Raw genomic sequence first — 10,036 nt, 5'->3', positions numbered from 1 at the left:
TAATGTTTACTTATTTTTGAGAGAGACAGAGACAGATGTGAACGGAACAAGGGCAGAGAGAAAGAGAGATAGAATCCGGAGCAGGCTCCAGGCTCTGAGCAAGCTGTCAGCAAAGAGCCTGACATGGGGCTTGAACCCACAAACCGCGAGATCGTGACCTGAGCTGAAGTTGGATGCTTAACCAACTGAGCCACCCAGGTGCCCCAGAGAGCCTGTTTCTGATCTTCTGTTCCCCTCTCTTTCTCTGCTCCTTCCCACCTTGTGCTTTCTCTCAAAAAGTAAATGAGTCTTAAAAAAATATATATCACAGCCAGGATATAGACATTGATACAATGTACTAATCTTACTGTCTTTGGAGTGCATTTAATTCTGTATAATTTTATCACATGTAGGTTCACGTTTCCAGCACCACCTTCAAGATACAAAAGAGTTGTGCTCGCTTCGGCAGCACATATACTAAAATTGGAACGATACAGAGAAGATTAGCATGGCCCCTGCGCAAGGATGACACGCAAATTCGTGAAGCGTTCCATATTTAAAAAAAAAAAAAAAAGATACAAAAGAGTTGTATCACTGCAAGTTTCTCATGTTACCCTCACTAACCTCCCAACCACACTTCTCACATCAGTGTATTCTATTTTATTGCTGAGTAGTATTCTGTTGTATGAATATGCCACAATTTATTTATTCATTTACCTATTGATGGACATTTGGGTTGTTTCCAGACTTTGACTATTACAAATAAGGCTATGATAGGGGCGCTGGGGTGGCTCAGTCGGTTGGGCGGCCGACTACCACTCAGGTCATGATCTTGCAGTCTGTGAGTTTGAGCCCCGCATCCGGCTCTGTGCTGACAGCTCAGAGCCTGGAGCCTGCTTCGGATTCTATGCCTCCCTCTCTCTCTGTCCCTTCCCTGTTTGGTCTTTGTCTCTGTCTCTCTCTCTCTCAAAAATAATAAACATGAAAAAAAATTTTTTTAAACAAATAAGGCTATTATAAACATTCATGTACAAGACTTTTTTTTTTTTTTTTTTTTTTTAATTTTATTTTTCAGTAAGCTCTATGTGGGACTTGAACTCATGGCTCCCCAGATCAACAGTCGTGTGCTCTGGGGACTGAGTCAGCCAGATGCCCCCATGTACCAGTCTTTATACGAACATATGCTTTCACTTTCTTGTTGAAATATTTAAGAATGGAACAGCTGATTCTTTTGGTAGGTGTATTCTTAACTTTATTTTTTTAATGTTTGTTTATTTTAGAGGGGGGGAGGGGCAGAGGGAGGGAGACAGAGTATCCAAAGTGAGCTCAGGGAAGAACCGGATGCAGAGCTCGAACTCATGAATGTGAGATCATGACCTGAGCTGAAGTCAGATGCTCAGCCGACTGAGCCATCTAGGCACGCCTGACAGACTTTTACAAAGTATTTGTTTGTACCCATCAGCAGGGTATGGGAGTATCTGTTGCCACACATTCTCTCCAACACGCCAACCTTTTTTAAAAATATAGCTCTGAGATATAATTCGTATGCCATACAATTCACCCATTTAAAGTGTACAATTACAGGGGCACCTGGCCGGCTTGGTTGGTGGAGCGTGTGGCTCTTGATCTCAGAGTTGTGGGTTCAAGCCTCACGTTGGGTGTAGGAATTACTTAAAAGCAAAATCACTAAAAAAATAAAAAATAGTGGGGCGCCCGGGTGGCTCAGTGGTTGAGCGGCCGACTTTGGCTCAGGTCACGATCTGGCGGTCTGTGAGTTCGAGCCCCGCTTCGGGCTCCATGCTGACAGCTCGGAGCCTGGAGCCTGTTTCAGATTCTGTGTCTCCCTCTCTCTGACCCTCCCCCGTTCATGCTCTGTCTCTCTCTGTCTCAAAAATAAATAAACGTTAAAAAAATTAAAATAAATAAATAAATAAATAAAATAAAAAATAAAAAGTGTACAATTACACTTTCTGCTAAGTGACAATAATCCTAATATTGATGAAAGTCAGGTTACTTGCGGCAGTTTTGTTCTTTCCTCTAATATTTATTAAGTGGTTACTATGTGCTGGGCATATAGTTCCAGACACTTGGTATATTAGCTATCACTTACAATGTAACTAATTACACCAGAATTTAGTAGCTTAAAACAATAAACTTTATCTCTCACAATCTCAATAAATTTGAAATTTGGGAGCACCTTAACTGGTTCTGGGTTAGAACGTCATAAGGTTGCAGAAAAGATGTTGGCCAGGACCGTGGTCATCTAAAGGCTCTACTGGGTTTAGGGCATTTCTTTCTAAGATGCCATTTAAAACTCTTCTTTTGAAGTCGCACTTGATAATTTCCATAGCATCCTGTTGGCTACTTAAGTCAGCTCTATCAATGTGAGAACCTCTTGGAACCTGGCCTCCACCATTTGGGAAATAAAGAAATGAAACAGACATATTATCTCTGCCCTCAAATCTTACATTCTAGTGGAGGTAGCTGGATAATAAATAATAAACATGACAAATTACTTAGCATCTAATGGAAAAAATGAATAAAGATTAAGGAACAAGGGCACCTGAGTGGCTCAGCTGGCAGTGCATGTGACTCTTGATCTTGGGGCTGTAAGTTTGAGCCCCATGTTGGGTGTAGAGATTACTTAAAAATAAAAGCTTAAAGAGCAAGGAATGTTAAGATTGCTTTGGGATCAAGCTACGATTTAAAACAGGTTATCTGAGGGGCGCCTGGGTGGCGCAGTCGGTTAAGCGTCCGACTTCAGCCAGGTCACGATCTCGCGGTCCGTGAGTTCGAGCCCCGCGTCAGGCTCTGGGCTGATGGCTCGGAGCCTGGAGCCTGTTTCCGATTCTGTGTCTCCCTCTTTCTCTGCCCCTCCCCCGTTCATGCTCTGTCTCTCTCTGTCCCAAAAATAAAAAAAAAAAAAAAATGTTGAAAAAAAAAAATAAAAAAAAAATAAAAAAAAAATAAAACAGGTTATCTGTAAACTTAAAAAAGAAAAAACATTAAAGGGGTGCCTGGGTGACTCAGTCAGTTGAGTGTCTGACTCTTGATTTCGGCTCAGGTCATGATCTGACAGTTTGTGGGTTCAAGTCCCATGTGGAGTTCTGCACTGACAGCACTGAGCCTGCTTGGGATTCTCTCTCCCTCTCTCTCTGCCCTGCCCCGGCTCATGTGTGCGCGTGCGCTCTCTCTCTCAAAAATAAATAAACTTAAAAAAAATTTTTAAATAGGATGTTTGAAAAAAGAATAAAATAGGCTGTTTTGGGGCACCTGGCTGGCTTATTCAATATAACAAGCAACTCTTGATCTTGAGATAGTGAGTTTGAGCCTCACATTGTAGGTAGAGAGATTACTTAAAAGTAAAATAAAATAAGAAAATAGAATGTTCCTGGTAGGTCTTATTGAGATGCTATTTAAAATTTTTTTTTTTCAACGTTTTTTATTTTTATTTTTGGGACAGAGAGAGACAGAGCATGAACGGGGGAGGGGCAGAGAGAGAGGGAGACACAGAATCGGAAACAGGCTCCAGGCTCCGAGCCATCAGCCCAGAGCCTGACGCGGGGCTCGAACTCACGGACCGCGAGATCGTGACCTGGCTGAAGTCGGACGCTTAACCGACTGCGCCACCCAGGCGCCCCGAGATGCTATTTAAACAAAATATTTGGTTGGTGAGGGAGTGACCTATGTTGATATCTAAAGGAAGAGCATTCCAGGGCATAGTTGGTGTAAAGGTTCTGGGATAGAATCATGCCTGGAGCATTCTAAAAAAGCAAGGAACCAGTGTTTCTGGACAGGGGTGAGCAAGGAGAAAGTAGATGAGGTCAGAGAGGAGGAAGGGGACAGATAAATCTATAAGGTAAGAAGTTTGGTTTGAAATTGAGTGAAATAGGGAAGTACTGGAAGGTTTTGAGCAGAGGATTTTATACTTTTCATTCCCTCTCACTACGTCATGCACTTCTGTTCAGTAAATATTTGTGGATGGATTTCAGTGGGAGTTGTATGTGAAAATGCTGACTTTAGTAGTTACTAATAGTGACAAGTGTTGGGTGGCCTCAGGGCAGCCAGAGGGGGAGATGTTTTGAGGCACACAAGACATAGCAGAACCTTCGGACTGTATAACACATAGCTAAAAACAATTTAGAAATACGAAGATAATTCACAGACTTTCCAAAAAAACATTTCGTAGCGATTCCCTTAATCTTGACAGCAAGCTTTTGGCATCAAGATTGTCTTCACCAGTTGCCTCCCATACTTAAAACTTCAGTCCTGCTGTCTCATTCTTTTGAATGGAGATAAAGGATTCATTTTGATTACTGATAAAATTTGATGGCCTTTTATATTATGACCAATGAATAGCACATCATACAGTGCCATTCAGTGACAATGTAGTTTTTAAAAGGAGAATCAACAATGTAACACATGATAATTTGATAAGAACTGAATAAGATTTCCTTTCAGAGTGTAGAACAATTAGCTACTAGATTAGGGATGTACTGATCATAACTGTCCGGTGCAAGAAAGGTTAGGTTGTGAAGCAATAGTTTTCATTAGGTTCTATAATGTCCTTGAGCAAGTCTTGCCTCCCGGCATAGTAACAACAGGAATGATTATTTGCAATGGGATGATCTACTTTTCAGCTGTAAGAACTGTTTGTTTTTCTAGGAAATGAGGGGTGTATTTTATATGTATTTTAGTACCATGTTCTAAAAGTGTCTAACAAAAATTCTAAAAATTAAGCAGAATTATTCTGCCTTTAGTGTAGAGCTCATTTCCTCAGGACACGTAGCACCAGCAGTCAAATATGTTTTGAATGAACCTAATGAGTGGGGTGGCTGGCCTATGCCCCCAAATGCTAGCTGAATGCTTGCTTTATCTGGGTGGCATTGTGGTAGCATCCCCTCCCTAAGGAAAAGAAAAAGAAAAAGAAAGAAAAAGAAAAAGAAAAAGAAAAAGAAAAAGAAAAAGAAAAAGAAAAAACCTCAAGGCAACCTGGCTCGGCACAATCCCTCACGACCTTGTAAGATGAGGCCACTTAATCAGACTGCATGTTTGTTACCATATATGGGAGACAAAGAAGTAGAAAATATATAAAAAAAAAAAAACTATGCCACGTGGGGTTTGGAGCTCAGTTCTTCCTGTAGGAACCCAAGTGAGCTGTGCTAGCACGAAAAAAGTTGCTTCCTGGAAAGAGAAGCCTCGGTGTCAGGACTTTGTGTGTGAGAATCCTGCTACAGCATGATTTCCACAAAGACAGGAAAAATGACCCTCAGCTTTCCCCTTTCTCATTCCTCAGTTTCCACATTCAGAAGTACATAAAGCTCTAGATCAGTGCTACAAAGTGTGTGGTGCTATCAGCCCCAAACGGCTGCCAGTTTGCAAACGGATAAATACAGAAACTGAGGACAAGTATTCAGAGTTTTTATAACTATTTGGCAGAGTGATCTTGTCTGCTGAATAATTATTGAAAAAACAAAACAACACACTGTACCTTTTAGGGGCGCCTGGGTGGCTCAGTCGGTTAAGCGGTTAAGTGTCATCTTCGACTCAGGTCATGATCTCGCGGGTTCATGAGTTCGAGCCCTGCATCGGGCTCTGTGCTGACAGTTCAGAGCCTGGAGCCTGCTTGGGATTCTGTGTCTCCCTCTCTCTCTGCCCCTCCCTAACTCACGCTGTCTCTGTCAAAAATAAAAAAACATTAAAAAAACAAAACCAAACCACACTGTATCTTTTAAAACAATCCATGTTCATAGTATTTGGCTTTTTGCAGTGTAGTCTTTTAGGCTGTGAGAATTTGGAAATAAAAACTGTTCCAGATGACCCTTTACCTCTGAGGTCAATCAGAAAAATGCCATTGATTCCTGCATGAACCCAGCCTTGTTTTCGTGAATGTGTGAATGCCAGTGGCCTCAATCTCTCAACCTAGTCTGTGACCTTGGCCTCCATTCCATTTCTGCATCAGGACTGAAAACCAGCGTAAGAAGGCCTCCGTGGTGGTGTGCCTGCCCAGCAGGAGCTTCTAACTCACAGCACTATCCCTGCAGAGTGCAGGTTATGGTAGGAGGCTCGAGGGAATTGGCAGCCAACAGCAGGAACAGTTTTTGTTGTTAGATATTGTTTACTACTCAAATGGTAAGCCAGTATACCCCTATGGGTTTTGATAGCTACACCGAATTTCATTGTGGGATTGTTTGACCAGGGCCCTACAGGTGCGTAGGTTTGTTTTGCTTATGTGAATCAATCCTTTTAAGTCATCAATGAATTTAATAATTTGAGAATAGGTTAGGCATTCTTTATGAAAGTACGCATAGTCTCACAGCCCCAGTGTAGCAAATTTGGGTTTATCCACCTTTTGGCTCATTAAACATATCCAAAAGCAAACCTATTCTCTTCTAGCCCAATTCTCTTCACCCTCCTTGTCAAGTAGGACCAAACCAGAAAACTCCAGGTTTCCTACTTGTTCTTTGGTGTCTCCTATTTATCATTTTGTTGCTGGGACTTCACCAAGTTAGCAGTCACATTTACCTCTCCTCTTGCAGAGGCTAACTGGTCTCTGGAAATCTAGCCTAACTTCCCCCCAATCCATTTGGAAGTTCCTCACAGGATTATCTTTTTGGCCTCTTTAAATTCCCCCCCAACCCCGTTAAGTTTCTTCAAGTATTTCCCTCATTATACAAAAGTCTTGTATAAACCATTTCTTGAGGGGCTCAGATGTGAGCTGTCCTGGTAAGGAAATCGATGAGTTGGTCCTGGGAGCAGGGGTCAAGGGAAAATGAAATCTAAGTTTACTACCAGAGCACCCACCATCTTAACCACTTCCCCTCCTATTCATTCAGCTCCTCCACATAAATGGAGATGCTTGCAATTCACCTCAATCTCTTTGAAACAAGGTCTTAGAATGCTACATCCTTGCTTTTTAGTGGATTCTCACAGCTGTTTGGTCCAACCTCCCCAGGGAAGAGGCAGACTCTCTTCCATACTCTTGTAACACATGCCTTGATCACAATCATGAGTTTATGCATCTATTTCCTCTACAAGATCCTTGAAGGGGGAATGATTATGGCTCATTTATATATGCTCAGCATCTAGCACTATGGCTAGCTCTTAGTTCATACTCTGAATTTTTGGCTGAACACATGTTAATTTTACCTGTACAGTAACCTAGTTCTCCTAAAAAGGTTGGGTGAGCTTTGTTCAGTATGAACTTTCATTTATTAGTTCCATGCCTTTTCCTTTTTAACGTTTATTTATTGAGAGAGCATGCGCACGAGCAGCAAAGGGGCAGAGAGGGGGAGAGAATCCGAAGCAAGTTTTGCAGTCAGTCCACAGCCTAACGTGGGACTCAAACCCATGAACCGTGAGATCATGACCCTCTGACTGAACCGTGAGTCGGACCCTCAACTGACTGAGCCATCAGGCGCCCCTCTTTCAAGAATTTAACGTAGGGAGGGGCACCTGGGTGACTCAGTTCTTTGACCATCCGACTTCGACTCAGGTCATGATCTCATGGTTTTTGAGTTTGAGCCCTGCATCGGGCTCTGTGCTGACAGCTCAGAGCCTGGAGCCTGCTTTGGATTCTGTCTTCCTCTCTCTCTGCCCCTCCCCACTCACGCTCAGTCTCTCTCTCAAAAAAAAAAAAAAAAAAAAAAAAAGTAACACAGGGGGTGTGGTGTGCCTGGGTGGCTCAGTTAAGCGACTCACTTTGGCTCAGGTCATGATCTCGTATTCGTGGGTTTGAGCCCCACGTCAGGCTCTCTGCTGTCAGCGCAGTCTGCTTCAGATCCTGTCTCCCTCTCTGCCCTCCCCAGCTCATCCTCTCAAAAATACTAAAACTTTTTTCAAAAATTAAAATTTAATGTAGCTGCATAGAAATGGCCACATGAACTAACCAGCACCTTAACTTTTGACATCTTGGTTTTTTCCACACACAATTTTGTTTAGGACTATATACACATTTTGAAAAATTTCTTCAAAACAAAAAATGGATTACCAGATTATCCTCCCTAGGAAATATTTTCCATCATTGGGTTAGTGTTTATTTCCAGAAAGCCTCATCGGTGTTAAGATTTCATTATTTCACCTCATTTTACAGGCTTTCAGTCCCTGCAAAATGATCAGTGCTGGTTGGGAAAATGGTTGAGGGGCAGATCCGAGGAATCTGCTTGGAGAGCTAGGGTCAAGGACATCAGGGGATTAATGGAGGCCTTTCTAACTTCCAGGGTTCACCTCAACCTCTTACTACTAAAATGCTAAAGACGAAGGCAAAACAGGAAAATGTGCTATCAAGATTGGGGAATTAATTCTTGAATTGTAAAGTAGGTGAAATAATTCAATTCCCACGTTTTAGGGTAGGCGTGAAAAGGATTTTTAAAAGTGGGCTGAAATACTGCAGTGACTAAGAAAACAAGTTGGGAGTGGGGTGCCTAGCTGGTTCAGTTGGTCAAGTTGTACTCTTGGTTTGGGTTCAGGTCATGATCTGTCATGAGATCCAGCCCCACATTTAGGTGCTGACAGTGGATTCTCTCTGCCCCTCCTCTGCTCGTCCTCTCTCAAAATAAACTTAAAAGAGTTGAACACTTATTTCTACTTGTGAAACCTGGAGCAAAGTTACTTTATTTTCTTTTAATGTTTATTTTGAAAGAGAAATGAGAGAATTGGGCAAAGTTATTCAAACAAGACATTTCTGCCCCCAGTATTTGGGAGCTGTTTTAGACCTAAAGTTCCATCACTAAACTCCCCCAAGGACAGGATTATCTTAACAGATAGAGACAAGCCGTATGATCATTCCATGGGTACCAAAAGGGGGAGGGGAGGTCTGATAAAATTCAACACCCATTCCTGAGAAAATCAGAGAATATGTAAAAGGCATCTATCTAACTAGACATCTATACGTAGAAACCAACAGCAAACATTTCTGATGGACTATGCAATGAATGTTTCCTTTCTAAAACTTAAAGGAGAGGACTTTATTTAATGGAGGACCAGGACAAGACTCAGGCAAGCAAAGCCCCCAGGGAGCAAAATGAAAGGATGTACTTATTCTCTCAGAAGACTGCTTGCAACAGTCTGGGAGCCCCTCCTGAATTTTGCCCCCTAGTAGTCTACCCTTACCGCTTAAATTCAAGATGTACTAGAGGTCCTAACCAGTGCATTAATGAAGAGCTTAGCAAGGTCCTATAATAAAAGATTTAAAAAATTAAAAATTACAAATCAGAAAATTCAAATGACACTAAGCACCAAGGGCTCGTGAAAATCATACAAAACATCACACAGAACACTTCTGAGAAAAACTTAAATGACAACGGATCCTACCCAGGATACTACCCAATTCTAATTACTCAATCTCATCAGTCTCTTTTAAAAGCAGAAATTGAAGGTGCCTGACTGGCTCAGTCAGTAGAACATGCGACTCATCATCTTGGGGTTTTGAGTTCAAGCCCAACCTTGGGTGTAGAGCTTACTTAAAAAAATAAATTGATGAGTTTTAGTATTTACATAGAAATACAGGTAACCCATGGAACAAAGCATGGTAAAAAACTGGTCCAATAATTTAAAGGTAATTTAAATTCCACCAAAGTAGTTCAACTTAAATTATGCCAAAACAAATTATTTTGTTTTAAAATGGTGAAAGAAAGCACAAATGGTGCCAGAGTTAACTGCACAATCACATGGGTTAAAAAGAAACTTCAATCCCTACCTCATACCACACATAGAAATCTGAGGTGGATCATAGATGTAAAAGCCAAAATTATGAAGGTTTCACAAGAAAACAATACCACCACCACCACAATGTGAGGCTATGTAGATTTATTGAGACAGAAAAAGACCCATTCAGAAAGTTGATAAATCAAGACTTGAGATTAAGAACTTCATCAAGTCACTATTAGGAAAACAAAGAAACACCAGACTAGAAAACACTTGCAAAACACTTTCTATTCAAAATAAAAAGCCAACCTGATTCAAATGTACAAAACATTTTCAGAGAATATACTAATGGCAAATAAAGATGAAAACATGTTCAGTACTCCGATACAAGGCAGCCCGAAGCCACAAAAAC

The 10,036-nt window shown here is 41.4% G+C and overlaps 1 non-coding gene across 1 annotated transcript; it reads left to right on the top strand.

The window, feature by feature from the left end:
• Nucleotides 1-432: 432 nt before the first annotated feature.
• On the top strand, nt 433-539 carry LOC131515658 (U6 spliceosomal RNA). Its single transcript, XR_009263696.1, has one exon. It is a non-coding gene; the product is annotated as a U6 spliceosomal RNA (small nuclear RNA).
• Nucleotides 540-10,036: the final 9,497 nt, after the last annotated feature.

The sequence above is a fragment of the Neofelis nebulosa genome, chromosome 6 (genome assembly GCF_028018385.1).
Source record: "Neofelis nebulosa isolate mNeoNeb1 chromosome 6, mNeoNeb1.pri, whole genome shotgun sequence".
NCBI classification, from domain to species: Eukaryota; Metazoa; Chordata; class Mammalia; order Carnivora; family Felidae; genus Neofelis; species Neofelis nebulosa.
Note: the sequence above shows the minus strand (reverse complement) of the source record. Positions and strands in the feature narration are given on the sequence as shown.